General features: G+C 36.0%; 1 pseudogene; it reads right to left on the reverse strand.

Moving 5' to 3' along the window:
• Positions 1-1,027: 1,027 nt before the first annotated feature.
• On the reverse strand, positions 1,028-22,566 carry LOC124989260 (chromobox protein homolog 1-like; annotated as a pseudogene).
• Positions 22,567-23,642: the final 1,076 nt, after the last annotated feature.

Here is a 23,642-nt window from a genome sequence, read left to right on the forward strand (position 1 = left end):
TCAGTGTCTGAACCTTGCCACTAAGGGTCCCAGAGTTCAAAGTTAAAAAAGCAGGGGCTCTAACCCCACAGTAAGGGTCCTCCTCTTTCCCTACTCTTCCATCTCCTATACCTCTTTGACCTCTCCCCTAGGACTTTAGCCAGTGGCTTAGAAGGACAAACTGATTTTATTTATAAATTCATAATTGGAAAATAAAAGGTTCTGTGTCTGATTTCAAGAGTTAGCGTCTCCAAGGTAGAATGATCTGCCTGTGTATACTCTCCAATAAAAGAGCTTCCCATCTCAGTCAGTTTCCATCTCCAAAATAGCAGATTTGGTAACTTATGAACTGGTTTAGTCCTTTGTGGAGAACAACATTAACTCAGGCAGGGAACACCTTGGCTTATAGGTGGCAGGTATTCACAGTTTTTAAACAGTCTCTCACAGTTCTCATTTATGGTGCCAGTGACATTTTTTTTAAAAGGTGAAATATTCTGGACACAGAACCAAATCATTAATTACTTGTTTTTTCCACTATTTCACCATTTCCCAATTAGGCCCCAAATTTTAATGAAAATGATCTTAGTCATCTCCTTCCTTTCCCTCCCTGTCTCTCCCACCTCAAATAACACACTAGTAATAGCCCAAAACTACACATATGCTATGCTGTAAAAATTCAGAAATAACACTATTGGGAAAAAGTCTGTGGGTTGTGAAGATGCTTTTTGAACATCAACAATATCTTTTTGCCTTCCCATACACCCAATTCTGCAAATTATTTCCTTCATAGAAGGCCCTTTGCTTTTCTCAGTACAGAACGGGTTCCCTTGAAACACTTACCCTTTTCCCCCTCCAATGAGGTGGTTGTGAAGACTATACAGCTTGGAATGACTTTAAAGCACTTCGGTTGCTGCAAGGCACAGAAACTAGACTGGCTCTTCAAAGGACATCTTCTCAAGCCACCTTTATGGTGTCAAGGTAAGTAGGACTTCTTCCTTCCCCACTTAAACCCACAGTCAGAGGCGACAGGGGCTGGTACTCAGGAGAGTTAACTCTTGTCATCTTTTTTGTCATCATTGTCCAAGGAGTAGGAATACCATGTCAGCCTTTCCTTACCTCACAGAAGGGTATGACAACATGTGAGCCCTTGACATTGGCTTCCTTGGCAGGGACCAGGTCAGCTTCATCAGTATTTTCCATTTCATCAGTAGCATGAGCTCTCCACTGGAGTCTGTATCTCTAATCATCCACTCAGGCTCCAAACTCCAGGCAAAACCCCCAGGACCAAGCCTGTGACTTTTCACTTTTCCTTTTTATTCTTTGATTTGCTCTCTTCTCCCTCATCTTCAGAATCAGGATTCAGAAGCTGCTTCCTTTCCTACTCTGATTTATCTGTCTCATGGGCTGCTTTCTGCAACTGTAGGAGCTGAGCAGTGAGGTCAGGGCAGGCCGCGTTCTCCTCCGGCTCTCACGTGTCGTCCTCATCTGAGAAGCCCTTCCACTTTAGGAGTTACTCCACTTCGTCCTTTATGAACCTTGGAAAATGGAGAACTTTTTCCACCACATATTCCTCTTCCTAGTGTTCTAGTACCTCTACTTTCTTCTTTTTTCTTTCCCTGCCCCATGGTGCCTGCCAGCTTTCTGGTATAAATGGTGACCCTGCTCAGAGTGGCCCCCAAGAGTCCAGGAGGAATCGGTGTTGTTCCTGGCACATTGCAACTGGCCAACCAGGAGAGTGACCCTTGGGAAAGCAACCGGACAGGTAGCCACAGTGGAGCCCCTAGCTGAAGCGGGGTACACCAGGTCCTCACCAATGGCCCTCCCCTCAGCTGATCAAACGATCCTCAAATACTCTCAAAAGTTTGTCTTTCAACAAAGCCTCTGGTATTCCATGAATAGAGTGACCCACAGAGTTTACTAGTCAAATGAGGTCAGAGAAATGGCATGTTTGATAATCCTATTAGGACAAAGGTAAAATTGGGTTGTTCCAGGCAAACCAGGTTGCATAGTCATCCTATTGATAAGGAATAGGGGGAGAGAAGAGCAGGGAAGCAGCTCCTTCCTGTGCCAGGATTCCTCTAATGTTTTATTCTTCCCTTTGTGCTTCAAGACTTACCTCATACTTCACTTCTGTAGACCTTAACAGACACCATGGTGCCTTAAAGCCCAGAAGAAGCAGTCATCGTCTTTTCTCAGAACTTTTGTATGTATGTTTGTGACCCCTCATGACATAGCACAGTGCCTAACTCCCATTAGACATTCCACAAACTCCACTGAACTAACAAATTCATGAATGGAAGCCAGTTTCTTACAGGACCACACTTGTCTGTCTGCAAATGGAGCTAGGCTGGATATCAGACCATAACTACCACTAACAGGTTGATGGAGAATTAGGGTCAGCGGTCTCCTGGTTCTGAGTTTATTATCAGATTTAAAGGTCCTGACTTCTATATCTGAATTAATAGCTTTCTGAACTAAAAGATTCCTGGGGAAAGCACACCTGTTTTTCCTGTTTTTTTTTTTTTTTTTTTAAAGCAATTTTACATTCTTCCTGAAGGCATGAAGCCAGTAGCCCATCTTTCTAGCAGTCAATTGAGCTACCTGTTTCATTTTCCTCTGGAGCCTGGCAATTAACCACTGCTGGAATCCCTCTGGTCAGGCCTCTAGGAATGCTTTTAACACCAGTACTTCTTCAATTTTCTGTGCTGAAGAGGTCTTCACACTTCATTAACTGAGTACCAACTGTGTAGCATAATCTCTTCTGCAAGTTTTTCTCAAACCCGCAGCATTTTAGCCTTTAGACATTAGAAATCTATCACATAGGTAGTCTTTTTTTTCTTGTTTTATTCATTTGCTTTTTATTTTTTCATTTTTTTTTTAAAATCAGGACCTCATTAATTGTCCAGGAGTCATTCCTTTTGCTAACAAGAGGGAAATTCCTCTCAAAGGAACCAGTAAGCAGCAATTTGTTATCTGATTTCTTTTTGAGGGGAAGAGTTTAAGAAAACCTGAAAAATAATTTTCTTTAAGAATATTAAAAGAACATTGAGAGTAGGAACCATAGTCTTATTATCTACACACCATAGAACATAAGTTGATGCTGGATAAATACTGAGCATTCAATAGTACATAGAACTGAGATGTCTAATATGGAATCATTAACTCAGGTGACTAGTTCAAGTTAAGAAATGTTACAAGTGAAAAATCAACTCCAAATACTTAATATGTAAAATAAGAACTTAAAATATGTTATTTATAATTTTATATTGATTACATGTTCCAATTGTTCTTGTCAGGATTTTTGGTCACAGCAGTCAAAAACAACAACAACAACAACAAAAACTGACTGAAACATTTAACATACTCACAAGAACTTTGTGGCTTACTTATAGGCAATGGCCATTCTTAGGAAGTCCCTGTGTTCAAAAACTCTTTCACCTCACTTGCAACAAGGGATGCTCAATATAACCTGGCCTGGCTTAGAAGCTGTGGGTCACACTTGTGTTTCAATGAAGGACATGCATTTATTTATTCTGGAAATTTCTTCAAGGTCTTGACCCATAGTAAACACATATTCCAAAGGCAACCTAGCTCTGCCATATAACATACACAAAGTGTCAGAAGCAGATAACCAGACTTTCAAATGTGTGTCATCTCAAGATCACTTCTAGTCTCCAATGTAGGGTGTTTGTGGGCCATGAGAAGATTCCTCCCCTGAGGGGTTCATGTATAATGGATAACTTCCAGGATATAAACATAAAGAAAGGAAAATCAGTACTTGTTTTTATTCATTTCCTTTCTTCCTTCTACTCCAAGTAATCTTATTTAGTCATTATTGCCATATTCTCTCTCTCTTTAGTTTATCCTCTGATGACCTCTTTGCCATTTGTACTTCAGACTAAATCTCTGAGATGCAGTTTTCAATTTGCTCATTGTTTATGTTAGTTTAAAAACTTTCAAGACTGTGCAGTTGTCTTTCTCATACGAGTCATTAATTTATTACCAACCTCTAATAATGTAGGCTCCCACACTTCAGTATGCATTAGAATCACCTGGAGTTTTGTTAAAATCATCTTCTGAATTAGCAGGTACTTGTTACATTCCTAACAAATTCCAAGGTGATGCTGATACTCTTTGCCCAAGGACCACACTGAGAACTGATAATAAGCAAAGCTATTTATACCATAATCACAACACCCTGTTTGAAATGCTACAAATGCCAACATTAATTTCTGCTTAATAATCTGGCTATTGAATTGCAATCAAGTTGCCCAACATTGAGATTCTGATGGCTGGACTAATCTGTGATGGTGTTAGTCAATGTCCAGTTTGGTCTATAAACCACAGCAGTGAAGACTGGTACATTAATAAAGGAGTATTTTTTATTTTAATGCTTTGAACTGAAAAATACCTGGATTCTGCAAAGAAATTCTTCTTCTATTTCCAGGTGTCTGATGTGTGCTTACTGATTAAATTTTAGAATCTATAGAATGTTGCTTAGAATTGCAGGGAATTATATTTGGATCAAAATAGAAAACCTGTTTTAAAAAACCCTGATAATCTGTCTTTTACCCATTTTTAATATTTAACTTAAAGGGAAAAAGTATAAGAAATACTAGTCTATGTAATATTTTACCAATTCAGCTCTTCCAAAACATCACCACTTTCTTGTTAAAAAGTCTGTGGGCTCAAATCACAGCCCATGTGATCTTATTTCTTCATTCTTTCCATTTTTTTTTCTTTTTGCCTCCTGTCTGCTATTTGTAAACTTTTATGGTGACTCAGTTTTCAGTAACTTAGCATCTTGTTATTTATGCAGAACTTCAGATGAGGATTTGGAATTAGGTCCTATAGCCCTTAACCCCCATAAGGGACCTTAAGTGTCTTTAAAACACTACCCATTAAAACTGAGGTACTTATAGGATTCATACTTTAAAAAGAAACTACAGTACATGGAAAATCATGGAGGAACATATTTTTCTAACATTTCCAGAAGTGTGTGTTTGGGGATTTTCTTTGTTTTTTTTTTTTTTTTTTTTTAATAAATTTAGTTTGGAATGGAGTCTACAAATGGATAACTTGATCAGACTGACTGGGGGGGGGAGTAGTGTACAATGAATTTAGTTGCCTATCAAACAAATTAATTGTTATCTAGTAATACCAAGAACTAAATGCACTTCTGTAAATCAAATCTCTCAATGAGGCCCATGTCCAGCCATTGTTGGCTCTCTTGTGGTTTGTTTTAGGTGTACCCAAGTCAGCACTACTTTCTGAATGGATTAATACAGGGCCAATCTATTAAGATTCCAGTTTAGAAAGTCAAAATGATCACCATCAATGATTTAAATGCTGTACTTCAACTTGCCGGTTTGTTTAGTTTTCTCTATCTCCAAGCAGCTTAAATTCCTACCCAAATTATCCTTCATTTTTTAAATGACTCATGGGTTCAAGGTTTATTAAAAAATGATGTCCCAACCACCATTTTTTCCAAACTGTGATTATTAAATATAGCAAGTCATGTACTCAGATGGCTAGTGCAGAGAGAAAAAGAGGGAGACAGTGAAAGGAAATTGGAAGTGTTAAGAATCTTATCCATTAGTCATATCATTTTTCCCTTGTTCTTATCTCTGTATGAAGTCTTCTTTTGGTTATTTTTTTTTTTGGATGACAAAGAATAAACTAAAATCTAGCCCAGCATCTTACTATTTAAGGAAAAATGAGTTCTAAAAAGCTGAATTATACCAGGTAAATATCATATTTATTCTATTTATTTTTTCTGTTCATCTTATAAACATGGAACCAGAGATGAAAAACTGAATAACTAAAAAATGACAATAAAAAGCATTAAGAGAAAAATCACAAAATAATGATGTTAAAAAATGAAAAGCAACTCAGACTCAATGAACTTAGGCTCGAGCATAGAGAAGATTCCAGGTCACACGCACCCTCTGCCAGGTGGAGGACACCAAGCCAGCATCTCTGAATGGCAGAGGCAGAGCCTTTCAGTAACTGAACCCACTGCAAAGTTTACAGGGCAACCTGGACCAAGCCAGAGAAGGTGGGTGAGAAACCTGTTAGCACCTGGCAACCACAGTTTCTCTTGTAGCATAAGAGCCATTGCCAGCTCAAGGATGGGTTCAGTCTTTTGGGCTGCAAACCCCTATGGACCATTGTGTTGCCAGAGAAAGCTCTGGTCCCTGGGCCTGGCCCAGAACCACTAAGCAGACCAGGATACAATCCTAGATGTGGGGATGAATAAAGGTAGAGGGCCCCAGACCTGCAGGAGCCTGTTGACTCAGTGCCACCTCCACACCCTGAGGCTCTCAGAGGTCATACCTCAGGGCCTAGAACACTTGCCACATCCCCAATACCTCAGGAATTCCTAATTCAGAAGTCACCCAAAGTACATCCACCTTATAGACCTAACCAGAGAAAAAATTTGGTCTTGGCAATTACAAATTTTTAATTTTGCTTGTATAGTTTTCTGTGGTGCTTACTTTTGATACCTTCATTAAGTGGGACCACATACTTTTACATAAATTTATACTTTGTGCTAAAAAAAGAAAATATAATGCAAGGTGAAGTTTCTTTCTCTATAATTGTCATTAACAGCTCTACCGAAAATATTATAATATGCAAATATTATTAATAAATTGTTTTAGGATAGAAATGTTCACACAAACATGTTACTGCTTCTGAATGTTTTAAGAAGAATTAAGCAGAACAGTAACTGCATTGTTATGGGTTTTCAGTATAAAATAGCACATAGTACTGCATAAGGAATGTTGGATAAACTGAATTCATGTCCAACTATAGTTTGGACACCACAAGTATTACAGTCTGGGTGAGGCAATGACTGGCACTTGAAGGAGAAAATGTAGATTTCGCCTAGATGGAAATGAATCACATAATCCCACCCAGACAATGGTCTCTGCCCTTTATATCCCCTACCCTTCATTCATCTCTAAGAGTTAATGAATGCTTCCTTATGAAGATTAGATTCTTTGAAAACTGACTTAACCAAATGGAATGATTTAAGCAATAAAGTGGTCCTCTTGTTTAATTAATTCTCCACATACTATGGTCTCACACATCTGTTATGTGGAAGTTCAGTAGAATGATGGAAACAATTTCTTCCTTCTCCATCTTGAATGATCACACTGTAATTCATACTAAAGGAGAGACTCAGCTGGGTTCATGCTGGGTGAGTATCTGGATCCTTAGGCTTCCACATGGCCCATTTCTACCTCCTCTGTGACCATCCACAGGAGGTGCTCTGGCTGGTGCGGAGATGAGCTCTGAATTTGGTCTAGAAATACAGTAGATTGCCCACAATTATCAATTTGATATATTTTTACATTTTTCTGTTAATGCAGCTAAACTGGATTTGGTAATTTTTAGTCGAATCACTTAATTAGCAATAGTGTGTATTTACCAACACCAAACTACAGGTAAATCTTTAATGCTTCAATAAAAATATTACTCTCTTAAGACATGAGAGAAACTTTCTGGTGAGTTTTACATTTGTTTGCACAAAAGATTGAAAGTTTAAAAAAACATACTTCACTTAAATTCAAGACTTTAGGTTTTCTACCTCTGATTATGAGAAAAAAATTGACACAGGTTAGATTATTTGACTTACCACTGTGACTGCAATTTTGAGTAGACTGCTCTTAGCTTCATATGACAATGCAGCATTCTTGATATATTTTACACACATGTTAACAAAATGCATATTGTCTGATTAGTTATCTGTTTAATTACATGTCAATTGCCCTTTATGATTTATGTACTCTCACTGTTTTCCACATTGGAGATAATTATTTCTGTACACTTGAACACCAAGATCAAAGGCCAATGGAATTGCACTTGAAGCTGCTGAAATAAAGGAAAGCTGTTTTTCAATGTGTCATTCTTCCATGGTAGCATGTCCATACATGTGTTCTGTTGAATCCTCCATTTATAAAATACCAATTCATAATACACCATGTTTCTGAAATGTTGCATAATCCATTTAACTCTCATCTTAAAAGTTCACAGTGAGTATTCATGTTATGAATGTCTATGAGCATTCACTCTAATTACTTACACCTTCATGAAAATAATGTACTAACCACACTAAGTTATGATTGTTTTGTTGGAGCTGTTGCATTGTGAACAGATATTGGGAAAGGTGACTTTTCCCCTGATAGGAAATGTATATTGTCACTGACTTTTGTTCTGATGAGTAGGGCTTTGGACTAAATGGTTGACCCCACTCCTCTGAAGTTCATATGTTGAATTCCTATCTCCAATAGGATAGTATTTGGAGATGGGAACTTTAGGAAGTAATTAGGTCATAAAAGTGGAGACCTCATGAATGAAATTAGCGTCCTTATAAAACGAGTTGAGAAAGATGGTCTCTCAGACATTTGAGGATACATCAAGAGGGAAGCCATCTGCAAATGGGAAGAGGAAACCCACCATATATCAAATGGTCTTGCACTTTAATCTTTTACTTAATAGCCTGCAAAATTTTAAGAAGTTAATTTTGTTATTTAAACCAACAGTTTAAGATATTTGTAACAGCAACTAAAACTGACTAGGACAGGGAGTTAATGCTAGAACAGGAAAAAACGTAGATGTTGATGTTGAATGAAGTTAGGTCTCTTCACTCAGAATATGTAAGATTTGTCTAGAGACTCAAAGGCATTTTAATATGATGGGCAGTGGTGATGTCAATGGAGAGAAAATTTGCACCTGTCCTGAAGACGGCCGTTGTGGATTGCACACCTGATTCAACTTCCGAGTACTGAAGGTCTGCAATAGCAATGCAAATGCCAATACTGCAATGGTTAATTCTTTTAGCAGCCCAATCAGGAGTGGCAACAGGGGACTCCAGACCCAAGGGATCTCAAAGTCAGCAGGAATGGGGAATATTAGGAGTTGTCGTCAGTAGAGGCACTGTGCTCATTACAGTGCAGGTAACTTCTCTAACAGCACTATGTTAGCAAGTTAAGAAAGCAGGAAGGAGGGCTGACAGGTGATCCAGAGCATGCATGACAGTGACAGTGACAAGGGAAACTCCAGACTCTGTGGTGGGCAATGGTAAATAATGTGAAAAGAGTTGACTTTGATCATCAAGACAATGAGCATTGGGGCTGTAATTTGAGAATACGAAATGCTTTAAGAACTTTGAACACTTCATTACCTGTTGTCTGAGGGGCTTGTGAAATTTCATCTAAGTATTTTAAAAGAAAGATTCTCCTATAATTTCCTGTCAATGCATTAGTTAAAAGCCTTAACATTTTACATTTTTGATGAATGTGACCTAAGCCAAAGTAAGGACCAGAGGGAGGTATATGGAGATATTGTTGACTAAAAATTAATCCCTTGTTCATCTGATGTATTTTCTTTACTCTTTCTTTAAAATATTTCTTTTGTGTGTCAGAAGCAAAATGATTTCTATTGATAATATTTTACAGTTTTTATATTCAAGATCCTTTTATGTTCAAAGCAAGTATCTATTTTGTTTACATAGGAGGTCAGTTGAAATACAAATGCCCTGTACCTTCTACATCTGATGATATTTTTGTATTTTCTCCTGAGAGTTCTATTTTATTTAGTGAAATTAAATAAAATTAAAAATTTTAAGCAACTCCACCCAAGCAAGTTTCTCTGCTATTATTACAGTGCTATTATTACAGGAACTGATCTTACATGAATGCTTCACTCTCCATCAACTAATCTTTGTTAATCTTTGGACTAAACACTTTCTAGATGGATTCAGGGTTAAATTTTATCAGAAAGCCTTAACAGATTAGGTGATAATTCCCTGTCCTGTAAATAAAATTCTATTCATTTAGGTGCAAAGCATATTTGCTTTCCTTTAAGGGTTAATAAAGAATAATGTGTCGCTATAGAACATAGATGAAGACTATCCAGTTAATTAAGACAAATCCTGAAATAAAAACAAACTAAATTATAAATAATACCATCTGCAAAACAAGAAGGAAGCAGAAATTTTTGTTTTACTGTGTGTTCCAACCACTGTCCTTTAAAATGTTCCATAAAGTTATATATCAACTTTAGAAGAAAGAGGTTATGATATAATGAAATTTATTCACTAACTAAAAAATATTGTAGTCTAACTTATGACACTAACCTTAAAAATATCTGAGCAAAGGAGGGTGCGCACTACATGAAATAACAAAACACATTTCTGAGAGGCTGAATTGGTCATTGTGCCATATTATTATTCATGGGACAAACACTCTCAAATATACAAGTATGGCCCTCTGTGGCAGACACAACACCAGAGCAAAAATGAAAGTTTCTAATTATCTTTTCCAAGGACACTGCTGGATTGTCTGTTTCCTGTTGTTTTGATATTATAATTATCAAGCAATCTTCAGATTTAATTTAACTACCCATGTAGCTTTTCCACAGAGAGAAAATTTGCTAACCATTAAATGTAGACATTCAGTCTACTCAAAATATTTTATTATAAATTAGTAAAATTTAATTCCAGGGACCCAGGGTTATAGAACCTAGCATGCCTAGCATGCAAAAGCCCTGGGTTCAATCCCTGGTAACACACCAAAAAATAATAAATAAATAAAAGAATTAATTCCAATTTTACCTATCAGTCCCTTGAACTTGGTTGACTTGAATCTATCTTAGGGAGTCTAATTAATGCTCAGTACTTTGATAAAACAGAATTTTTCTTCACTCAAAACTGCAAATGAGATGTTGCAAATAATGACCTAACTGAGGTGGTGCTTTGGAGGGAGTCTTCTGATATTAAAGAACTGAATTAAAGTAGTGTTGGAAAGGGTGGAAAATAATCTATACCATAAAAAAAATTCTTTAGGAAGTAAAATCAGTTCATATGAATCTGCATTTCATAGATCACAAACAGCATTTTAATACAGTTTTGGGGAAATGCATAAATATATGGATGCTCTATAATGTTGGGAAGAAGAGTAACAGATAAATAAAATAGCCATATCTTTTATTAATGCAATACTCTTTTATCCTACTTTAAGTTGACAGATGCTTTGTTTCATTAGGAACATGTATATAACAGTACATATCTTATAAACAACAGAAATTTCTTTCTTACCATCATGGAGACTAAGAAGTACAAGATCAAGAAACCAGCAGATTCAGTGAGGGTCCACTTCCCAGTTTGTTGAGCAGCTCCCTCAGGCCTCTTTTATGAGTGCACTAGCTTCATTCATGAAGGTAGAGACCTCATCATCAAATCACCTCCCAAATGCCTACATCTTAATGCTGTCATCTTGAGTGTAGAATTTCAAGTATGCATTTTGGAAAGATACGAATGTTCAGATCGTAGCTACAGGGGAGGCCAGGCAGAGTGTACTTACACATGATGACATTATAGTATGGTCACCAGCAACCAGTGGTTAATAGGTGGAGGTTCTGGCAAGGAAGGACCAACATGGACCAAGTCGGATGAAAACCACAGGCTTGCTACAGGGACCCTGAGATGGGAAAAGTTAAATATGAACTTCGGAGGGATGAGGCCAAGAATGATAACAGTGGAAAATCAGAACTGAAACAGATGGCCAATATTTAAAAACTAAGTGAAAAATGTTACTGTAATCCTCAGTGAACCATAAAAGAAGCATCATGCTTATGCTCTTGATTTTCTTATCAGACTTGAATAGAGAGTATCATCTTTGAGTCCCTGCAACTGTGTCCAGCCTTTTCCTGACCTCTTGGGACATATTGGTGTGTTGTAATTAATTCCGTGTGTCATTTTGACTGGGCCATAGGATATCGTGAAATTTGGTCGAACATTATTCTGGGTATTTAGGAGATGTTTTTAGATGAGATTAACATTTGAATAGGTAAACTGAGTAAAGTACATTGTCCTCCCTAATATGAGTGGACCTCATCCAATCAATTAGAAAACAAAGGGAATAGAACAAAAAGAATGGGTAAGAACCTCTTCTACCTTATATTTTGAGCTGTAAGATTGGTGTTTCTGGGTTTTGAAGTGGGCTATGACTATACATTGGCTTTCTTGTGTTTCTAGTTTGTCAATTACAGATCACTGGGTATCTCAGCTTTCCAAATCATATGTGATAATTCCATATACTGAATCAATCTGTCTGTCTCTGTCTCTTTCTCTCCAAACAGACATAGGAGGATATAAAAATAGAGATTCCAAAGATATTGCCTTTATCCAAGGAGATGGGGTCTTTGGGATTTCTATCTATATCTGTATCTAGGGATATCTATCTATCTATCTATCTATCTATCTATCTATCTATCTATCTATCATCTACCTAATTCTTATTGGGTCTGTTTCTCTGCCCTAATGCATACTCTGCTACCAAGATGTAGAGTGCTGTGTGACATTGACCTAAACACATGGCAGTGGCTTTCGAACTAGGTAATGGGTACAGGCTGGAAAAGTTTAAGGTACATGCAAGAAATATGGATGTCAAGGATGTTAAGGGCAATTTTTGTTAGTCTCAGAGAAAAATGGAGAAAATATTACTAGTAAATGTAGGGAAGGTTAACCTTACAATAAAATGGCAAAGAACTTCACTGAAATGTATTTTAGTGTTTTGTGGAGGGTAGAACTTGTGAAAAGTGAAAATGATATTTCACTGAGGAGATTTATAAGCAAGTATTGAAGAAGCAGCTCTGTTTCTCCTGACTCCTTATGGTAAAATGTGGTAAGAGAGAGACAAACTGAAAAATAATTTGTTAAGCAGCAAGACTTGAAGATTTAGAAAATCATCAGTCTATCCATGCTCCCCAAAAGTTAGGAAACATGTTTTTTAAAAAAAAGATGTAATTGGAATTATCACTTGTTAAAGACTTTATGAGATTACACAGGTAACAACATTGCCAATTTTAACTGAAGGTGATAGAGATGGCACAAAATGAAGGATGGTTATCATGCTACTTGGATTTGACCAGAAAGAATGATAGAGTTATTAATGAAGGATGGCTATCATGCTACTTGGATTTGACCAGAAAGATAGATAGAGCTATTTGATTGCAAGTGTGCTGTTCTCTTAAAAAAATTTTTATTTGCTCTTTATAGATATATATGACAGTAGACTGTGTTTTGACATATTATACATACATGGAGTATAAGTGCCCATTTTTGTGGTTGTACATGATGTGAAGTTACACTGATCATGTATTCATATATTAGCATAGGAGAGTTATGTTTGATTCGTTCTCCTGCATTTTCTATTCCCATTTCCTCTCCCTTCCCTCCATTCCCCTTTGTTTAATCAAGTGTGCTGTTCTTTAAGAAGAAGGAAAAACGATCCTGAGGGGATTCAGATATCAGGGCCACCGCATCAGTTTCAATAGACTGAAAGGTCTCTGAACACAGCTGCTGCTTCTTTGGTGGGCTTGGGAGCCAGGAGATTGAGCCAAAGAGGATTATTTTTGAGGCTTATGATTTAATGAAATTTGCTGTACTAGGTTTTGGATTTGTTTGAGACTTGTCATCACTTTCTTTCTTCCAATTAATCTCTTTTGAAATGGGAATGTCTATCCTAGGTCTGTCTTAGCATGATTTTGGAAGCCAGAATAACTTGTCTGTTTTACAGCAGGAGGGAAATTTTTTCTTAGGATGAATGAATCATTCCTCGAGTCTTGCCAGGTCTGATTAAGATGATATTTAGGTGACACTTTGGACTTTAGACATTACCATTCGTTCTGAAACAGGTGAAGACTCTTCGGAGTAATGGGGAAAAAATCATGCAAAAAAATCCTGAATGTGTAGAAATGAATTCAGGGGCTCCAGGGGTGGAAGCCTATGGGAATGAATGATGTACCCATCTCTCAATTCATACTGAGTCTCTAACACTAAATATGGTGGTATGTGGAGGTAGCCTTGGGAGATATTAGGTTTCCATGAAGTCACAAGGTGGGACCATCATGATATTATGGAATTAGTGCCATATTGAGAAAGCCTGCTATCTACCTTTCCCTATCATGTGAGGCCAGAGATAAGGCGTCCATCTGCAAACCAAGAATAGAATCCTAACCAGAATCAAATTATTTTGGTACCTTGATCTTTGACTTCCAGTCCTCAAGGCTGTGAGACAATAAATATCAGTTGTTTAAGGTACTCAGTCTATGGTAGCTTATAGTAATAGTAGCCTGAGTTGGCCAAGACCAGGTGACATTGTCAGAGAACTGGACCTTCAGAGGACAAGACTATATAAAAGCATAGATTCAGAACTTATCAGGAAAGAATGAGAATTGCAACAATCTATCAACATTCATCTAAAAAAGCAGACCTGTATAGGCAGGGGAATTGGTACCAAAGAAAGTTTAAGACCAGAAACAAGCTTAAGATGTGTTGAACACATCAAACAGCAAACTGGAAAGGACAGTTTCTGAAGGAAGATATATAGGCTCAAACTCAGATTTGTGCCACAGGGTGATAATTCACATAAGAAGATGATGCCTGCATTTTGAGGCACTATGCATTGTCTGGTTTGGCTGCCTTGGGGATAAATTTATGCTAATCCTCTCATACACTTTTCCATACTACTTCTTGAAAGTAATGCAGATGACCCATGAATCCATTTTGTCACATTGTCACCGAACAGGAACACCTATGACAACTTAAATATGGTATACAATATATAATTATATAATAACATGATCATAACAAAGTTACAATATTAATTGTTATAATACTAACTAGTATAATAATATGTAAGCTATGCATTATTATTTTCCACCTATTTTAGCCTGTGCCTTTCATCTCAGTCAGGTATGTTAAAATTGTCAATTTTGTTGAAATATTTGCATAATAGAAAACTTGGAACTTAATGGGTTAAAGTCCTTTCAAATCCCTAGCTGCTGTAACTCAATTGCCCATTTTAAACTTGCATGACTGAGATGAAGATCATAGTCTTTCACTATGTACTGAAAGATATTAACTAGTAGAAAGCTGTAACCTTGAATTTGTTAACACCATTCAGTCCAATGATGCGTCCACAAACTCCTGAGGATTACAGAATCTGATCCATGAGGCCACTTTTAGAAAAGAATCATTGGCACTCCTATTTGTGTTCTTATTTATCTTATGTTTGGGGGAAGATGCTTTGTAATATGTGTAACATATTAGTGTTTATATACATGTACTCATACACACACACACACACACACATACATACACACTTATGAAGTGTGTTCAAACATTTATTAGTAGAGTTATGCCACAAAAAATTTTAATGATCCCTGTGTTATTCAGTAAGTGGAAGACTTGAATGACTGTAGCAATCTTTAATAATATTCCTTAGGAGTGGAAGATCAACCAAAGAAAATTAATTATGGGAATAATACGATCAGATTGTTTTTCCAAGAGCTCACTTTGAAAATTCAGAAGAAAGCAGGTTTACAGCAGATAATGGAAAACAGAGAGAGCAACTGGAAAAATCTTTCTCTCTTCAGTAATGAATAATAAGTATTTGATATAAAGAGGTAACGACTGAAAGAAAGGAATATATAAATAAATAATCTCCTGGTGAAACAAGTAGGTTGTGGTGATTCATTGAGAAGTGTGAGAGAAAAAGAGGAGTGAAGGACATCTCCAAGGATTTGAGTTTACATGACCAACTGCAATAGAGAATGCAGTTAAGAAAGGCTCACAGATAATATGTCATCATACACTTGTCAGCATATTGAGCTTGGGAAGCTCACAGGCCTCTAGAGGTGAAGGTACCCAGAAAATGCCAGGGACCTGACGCTCAGAGGAGAGGCCTGAATGGACACATTGCTTTAGGGGTCAGAACAGGTACAGGGAGAGGCTGGCTCCACAGGGAAAGAGCACAAAGGGCAAAGTGTGGCCAAGCATGCAGGACATATGAAGAGCATTCCTAGACAGGGACAGACAGAGGGCACTTTCATTTATCTGATCTAAACTTTGTGCTTTGAATTTTTAAAAGTGAATTATGAAGTGTAAAATGGTGATTCATGAGTGGTGATATTTTTCAATCTTTGAAAGCATCTGCTCTTCGAAATGGCACCATGAGGTGTGAAAGAAAACTTTCATTGTGAAAAATTTGTCGAGTGGTAATTTTGTTTCTGTATTATAGAGAATAATGAGCCTAGGACTGATTTTGGAATTAAAATAATTAAATACATGTGAATTTACGTGTGTTCCTTTGTAATACATTGGGCAAATTAAAAGTAACTCAATCTAAATTAAAATTTTACTTTTTATACACTGAGAATAATATTGTGTTGAAAAAATGGCAAATGCATTGTTTCATCTCAAATATTTTAAAATTGTTATTCTTTCCCTGTTTTCAGTCTTTGAATATTCTTTTTTTCCTTCATCTTGAATGAATGTTCTGCCTCTACTTTTCACCCCAGTGAATTCCAACACAAACCTCAGTATCCAATTCATAGTGTTTATATCACCAGAAAACTATATTTGGCTCCAATATATGTTATTATCCTTATCTATTCTATCATAAAGATTCTTTATTCTTTTTTGCTCAATTTATCGTATTTTACTATAATCATTATTTTCTTCCATTGTAGATTGTAGTTATTTATTTACTTTTAATACAGTATGTTTCACCCTTTCTTTCTTATTTATTTTTAGGTACAAAGAATTGAACTATAATTCTCTTTATTTTGTAATACAGCATCATCATATCCTCATTCTCATTTTCTTCCTTTACACCTTGGTAACAACCTTATGTATCTGTTATATAGTTTCTTTATGATGTCCTTATTTAAAAAAAAATAGAAAACATGCACTTTTTAAATCTTTCTTTTTTCTCTAAGTGCTATGCTTTAAAATATACATATCCAGGTTGTATTGCATACAGAGTCATTTGCCATGTAATAGCATTCTGGCAAATGATGGACAGTGTGCATACACAAGGATGATCCCATGAGATTATAATGGAGCTGAAAATCTCCTATTGACCAGTGTTGGCACAGCTGTCATGAAGTGAAACAACACATTACCCATATGGCTATGGTGATGCTGGTGTAAAGAAACCTACTGCACTGTCATACAGAAGTATTGTCATTTCCCATCAAGACCTTACAGTGGAATAAGATGTTGAAGTGAAGTCAGTGATACTGATGTAGATCCTGTGTAGGCCAAGTTAACATCTATCTATGCTTGTGTTTTAAGTTTTAATCAAATGAATGTCATGATTGCTTTCTCTATTTCTATAAGGTACGTCATTGGAATTTTAATAGGAGTTGCATTGAATCTGTATAGTGCTTTTGGTAGAATAGCTATTTTGACAATATTAACTTTGCCTTTCCAAGAACATGGGACTCCTAAAGTTCAAGAAGTAAAATCAAAGAATCAATAAATGTGATGGACACAAACTAAAAAGCTTCTCCTATTCATATCCCTTTAATTCTGTCTAATAGCTATCAAAAAGTGCTATACAGATTCAATGCAATTCCAATTAAAATCCCAGTGATGTACCTTATAGAAATAGAGAAAGCCATCATGAAATTCATTTGGAAGAATAAGAGACCCAGAAGAGCCAAAGCAATCCTTAGCAGGAAGAGTAAAGCAGTAGGTATCACAATACCAGACCTTAAACTATACTACAGAGCAATAGTAACAAAAACAGCATGGTACTGGCACCAAAGTAGACAGGTAGACCAATGATACAGAATAGAAGACACAGAGACAAACCCACTTAAATACCGTTATCTTATACTATACAAAGGTGCCAAAAACCTACAATGGAGAAAAGATAGCCTCTTCAACAAATGGTGCTAGGAAAACTGAAAATCACTATGTAGTAAAATGGAATTAGACTCCATCCTTCACCCTGCACAACACTCAACTCAAAATGGATGAGGGACCTAGGAATTAGACTAGAGACCCTGCACCAAATAGAAGAAAAAGTAGACCTCAATCTTTATCATGTCAGTTTAGGACTAGACTTCCTTAACAAGACTCAGAAAGCACAAGAAATAAAAACAAGAATCAATAAATGGAATGAATTCAAACTAAAAAGCTTTTTCTCAGCAAAGAAAACAATCAATAATGTAAAGAGAGAGCCTGCAGAGTGGGAGAAATCTTTACCTCACACACTTCAGATAGAGCACTAATCTCCAGAATTTATAAAGAACTCAAAAACTTAACAACAAAAATACAAATAACACAATCAATAAATGGGCTAAGGAATGAACAGACACTTCACAGAAGATATACAATTGATCAACAAATATATAAAAAAATGTTAAACATCTCTAGTTAAGAGAAATGCAAATCAAAACCACCCTAAGATTTTATCTTACTCTAATTAGAATGGCTATTATCAAGAACACAAGCAATAACAGGTGTTGGCAAGGATGTGGGGGAAAAGGTACACTCATACATTGCTGGTGGGACTGCAAATTGGTGCAGCCACTCTGGAAATCAGTATAGAGATTCCTCTTAAAATTGGAATGAATCCACCATTTGACCAGGCTATCCCATTCTGCAGTTTATACCCAAAGGACTTAAAAATCAGCATACTACAGTGATGCAGCAACATCAATGTTCATAGCAGCTCAATTCACAATAGCTAGACTGTGGAACCAACCTAGATGCTCTTCAATAGATGAATGTATAAAGAAACTGTGGTATATATACACAATGGAATATTAATCATAAAGAAAAATAAAATTATGGCATTTGCAGGTAAATGGATGAAGTTGTAGAATATTATGCTAAGCGAGATAAGCCAATCCCCAAAAAACCGAAAGCTGAATGTTTTCTCTGATAAGTGGATGCTGACACATATGGGGTGGGGGGCAGAAAAGGAAGAAGGGAGGAACATTGGATTGTGTAGAGGGAAATTTGGGGAGGAGAGGGGGTGGGGTAAGGAAAGATGGTGGAATGAGACAACTATTATTACCCTATATACATGTATGATTACATGAAAGGTGTGACTCTACATCATGTACCATCAGAAAAATGAAAAGTTTTACTCCCTTTGTGAACAATGAATCAGAATGCAAAAAAAAGAGAAACGTTTTAACCAAAATGCTTAAGAAGTTAAATGAAAAAAAGATTAGATTTTTTAAATTAAAAAAAAACATGTAGAATAAGGATAAAGAATGAAAATATTTTGCACAGCTACACATTGTGCTTAAGTAGTCAATAGAATCAAAAATAGAAAAATAAAATGTGTTACATAAAAATGTTACCATGTGCTGTTTAATTTATTATTAAAGAGTTTTTTTTTGTAAACTTAGTGTATCCTAAGTATATAGTGTTTACATGCCTACAGTAGTGCATAGTAATGTCCATTCATATTCACTAACCACTCACTCACTGACACCCATCGGGTGCAACATTTTTATCTTTTCTATAGTGTTTTTGCTTTAGAAAACACATGTTTAGATATGTTTAGAATCACAAATATTTACCAATATGTTTCAGTTGCCAAGTGTATTGGGTGCAGTAACACGCTCTGCAGTCTTATAGCCTAGGAGCCATAGGCTACACCGTTCTTTCAAAGTGCACGGTGGGTGATTTCATCCAGGCTTGTATAAGTTCATTCAATAATGTAGTCATCTAATACATTTGTTAGGACCTATTCATTATGTGACACATACCTGTACTTCATTTATTGTTTTTGAGAGTTCTACAGTACCCATGGTGTGTTTCCTATACAATGTACTTATGGACTCCTATGTTAATCTCAGTTTGGATTTAAGACAATTACTCCTGTGTGGGTATATATAATTGAAACATTTTTATCAGTTGGATTATTGGATCCTATGATATACATAATTTTAATATAAATATCAGAATAGTCTCATGATAACAAAAGGAAGAAGACTGATTTTACACCATCTCATTTCTAAATATTTGACAATCTCCAGTACTTTAAGTTTTGCCAAACACATAAATATAAATGGTTAACTCTTTTAGTTTTATATATTTAATTATTAATGAATTTGAGCATATCTGCATATAATAACTAGATATTTGAACTACTTCTAATTTTTCCCATGATATTTTTGATGATTTATTATGGAATTTATTTATTTTATTTTCATACTGGATATTGAACCCAGGGTCACTTAACATTGAGTTACATGCCTAGACCTTTTAAAAAATTTTTGAGACAGGTTCTTGCTAAGTTGTTGAGGTTTGCTCCAAACTTGCAGTCCTCCTGCTTCAGCCTCCATATTTCTGGATGATTTGCAGGCATTTGGGTGTGTTTTATATATTGTTCTTTTATCACTTTTAAACACAAAGTTATTTATTCTCAGCCTATCACTGATCTTTAACTCTGCTCATAATGTATGCTGCTGTAGAAGAAATTATTAATGTGATATTATTGTCACTGTTTGCCTTCATATCATCATATAAATTAGAGAATGTGTTCACTGGACTCAGTGAACCACTACCATTAGGACTTTCTGTAATAGTTTGTGACACTTGTAATGTTCATAATGTTCATCTTCCTATGGAAGAGCATGAACTTTCTCTACATTAATTTAAAAGGTATCCTTATACTCTTAGAGTTTTATATTATTTTCCATCTTCTTCTTATAGTCTTTATTAATTCTTAGATACTTTCATTTTTATCTGCTGTTATAAATTGTGTCTTGTCACTGGTTATGTTTTCTACTTTGTTATTGTCAATGTACTGAAATAGTACTTATTTTTACATAACAATCTTGTTCCAGGAAACATACTGAGATTTATTCTGATTATTTATTAATCATGTTGACTTTTCAGGGAAAGTCACTTTATCATGCACATACAATAACATTTTACGTCTTCATTTGCGAAGTTTATACTTCTTACTTGTATTTTTCTGGTGTCTTGGTATCGATAGTGTGAAACAATTACAACAGTAATGGTCATCCTTCTCTTCTTATTTTAACAAGAGACTTTATCTAAAATGTTTTTCTAAGTAAGATGTTTGCTGTCCAATTTTTGAATTAGAAACTTTACTAGATTGTGGAGATTACCCCCTCATATTCTACCTTGATTTTTATCGAATATTTTCTTCACCTGTTAAGAGTAGTCATGAACTGCTACTTCTATCCGTGGTCAAATAAATGAATATATTTTCCATATCTAATCATTCTTGCATTTTTGGAATAAACAATATTTTATTACAATGTATTATAATCATATATCACAATCTGTTGAACTCAGCCAGTATTTTTAAAAATATGTCTTCGCTGATCATACATGAAAAGGTTGTACCATTTGTATCTGGAACTGAAATAAAAGTTCCTGTGCTCTTATAAAATGGTAATAATTTGAACTCTCTCTCTCACACACACAATTGATAACCTGCATGGTTGGAAGTATTCTTCACATGTAAATATGCAGTTGTTAAATTTCTAGTTTTTTTAAACAGTATTATCTCATAACATTATAGAGCTATAATTGTAATATTCTATGAATAAGTAATAGTTATAAAATAAGGTATTTCATTTGTGATTTTTTTTGAAATTTTCACCTTTTAAATAAAGCTATGATTATAACAATGTGCTTGACAGATATTTGGTAGGTACTAGTAAATTCCCTGATTCCCAGGATTATATCATCAATTTTGTATACTTAGGACAGAACAGCTTGGGCACATAGGAAATGTCGACACATATATATGTTAGATGAATGAGTGAATGGTCATTTTTCCTCAGCAAGTATATTTATTGAGCTTATGAAATTTATTATTGATACCACAGACTATAACTCAACCAGTGGGTGGATCTGAAGAACACAGAGTTGGGGAAAATTCTAGAATAGAAATTCTAAAAACTCACTCCTTTATCTTCAACTCCTCATCTGAAATAATTGATGTATTAACATCTATTTGTGACTAAAGATTGATTAGTTACCAAAGAGAAATCCCTGAAGAATATGATATATATAAAATTATGTTTATCACAACAGACTATTTTTAAAAAGTAATAATAAAATGCATCATTTCTTTAGTGTGCACTATGTTCTAGATTCTTTTCTGAAATTATCAAACCTTGATTACAATTTTCAAAGTAGATAGTATTATCTCCATATTTGACATGCAGAGTGAGTTTGAATGACTTGCCCAAGACCAAATAGCTAGTATATAGTGGAGACTCAATTTTCCTGATAGTGAAGGTGTGTCTGACACCAAAGCTAGTTCTCTCCTCCTCTACTCCTGTGATGTCAAAGGTCTTCACTTTGCACATCAGCATAAATGAAGCACACTGACTACATGGGCTGGTGAGTGAAACAGAATTCCAAAGGGGCACTTAGAGAGGGTACATTGAGATAAATTTGCTGCAATAGCTGCCATTGATTGGACAGAGGTTTGTCACAGTATTTGGCAGGTAATTTAACACTTCTTTCCCTCTACTAGCACAGAACACAGAGTGTATTCCTTCAACTGGTGAGTCTTCTACTAGTTAAAACATTTTCTCTGCTTAGGACCCTAGACTACCTTCATCACAGACCGCTTCCTCCTGTCCCTCTGGGAGCCCTCTCCCAGTACCTCTGATGGAAGCACAGCTGACTTTCTTCCCTAGTTCCTGAGGTTCTGGAGGGGAAGATGGCATTCTGCTTCCTCCAAGGCTCAGTCTTTCTTTCTTCTTCACCTCCACCATTCCAACAAGAGCTTGAGCAAAAAGAAAAAAGACTCTGCAGAAAAGAATTCACACACAAGAGTTCTTCGGAAAGGAAGTGTTTTTGAGAACTGCCTGTTTGCTAAGAAAAATGTAAGTTCATTAAAGTTTTAGATTTCATTATATGAATGTGAAGAAAGTGGCCATACATCCCACCGGAGCATCCCATGGTGCTTTCACTGGTGTGCTAAGTCACGGCAATAATTTGGATCTAGAACATCCTCCAAAGTTCCATGTGCTGAAGGCTTGGTCCACAGCTTGGTGCTGTGAGAAGTGGCGGAAACTATGAGGGGCAGGCTAGTGGGAGGTTTCATGGTCATTGGGAGTGTACATTTTCCGATGATTGTAGAACCCAGCCCCTACTGTTTTACTCTCTTCCTTCTCAGTCAAGAGGTGAATGGTTCTACTCTTCTACATACTCCCATCCTTATGTGCCACCAAAGGCCCAAAGCAATGGGGCCAATGGGTCATAATTGAAGTTGCCAGAATTGTGGGCCAGAATACATGAGTGGATTTATTCCAGGTATTTGTTCCAGTAACAGAAGGCCACTAACAGTCATTCCCGTTTCTTTACATGAGTTTTTAAAGCTTTGTTTTGTTGGTTGGATATAATAAAAGTTACTTCCAGAAATATTTCCATGCTTAATTCTCCTTGCAAACACTACTCATATTACTTTAGAATAGTTGCCATTTCTCAAGTCTGCATTTCCATTCCACAGTCTACATTTCTATTCTCATGAGATAGTCTCTGCTGAATGGAGGCACTTCATTAGATAATGTTCGAGATAATTTAACACATTTTTCTAGCTACGGGGAAGCAATCACACTCCAGGGCTCCAAATTTTATTCTTTAGTGAATCAAGAGTAAGCTTCCTCCAGAAGAGTAAGTTTTGATCTGAACTTTTGTTGAAATTTTTAAGGAAATTAAAGATCAAAAGGAAATGATACATTCTATGTTTGCAAAGCCTTTTAAGGTTGTCTTGACATGTTCTTATCATGAATAAATTCACCAAGATATGTGGTGAAAGATTTCAGGAGAAATGGATAGAGACATTGCC

This window comes from Sciurus carolinensis, chromosome 7, assembly GCF_902686445.1.
Source record: "Sciurus carolinensis chromosome 7, mSciCar1.2, whole genome shotgun sequence".
Lineage (NCBI taxonomy): Eukaryota > Metazoa > Chordata > Mammalia > Rodentia > Sciuridae > Sciurus > Sciurus carolinensis.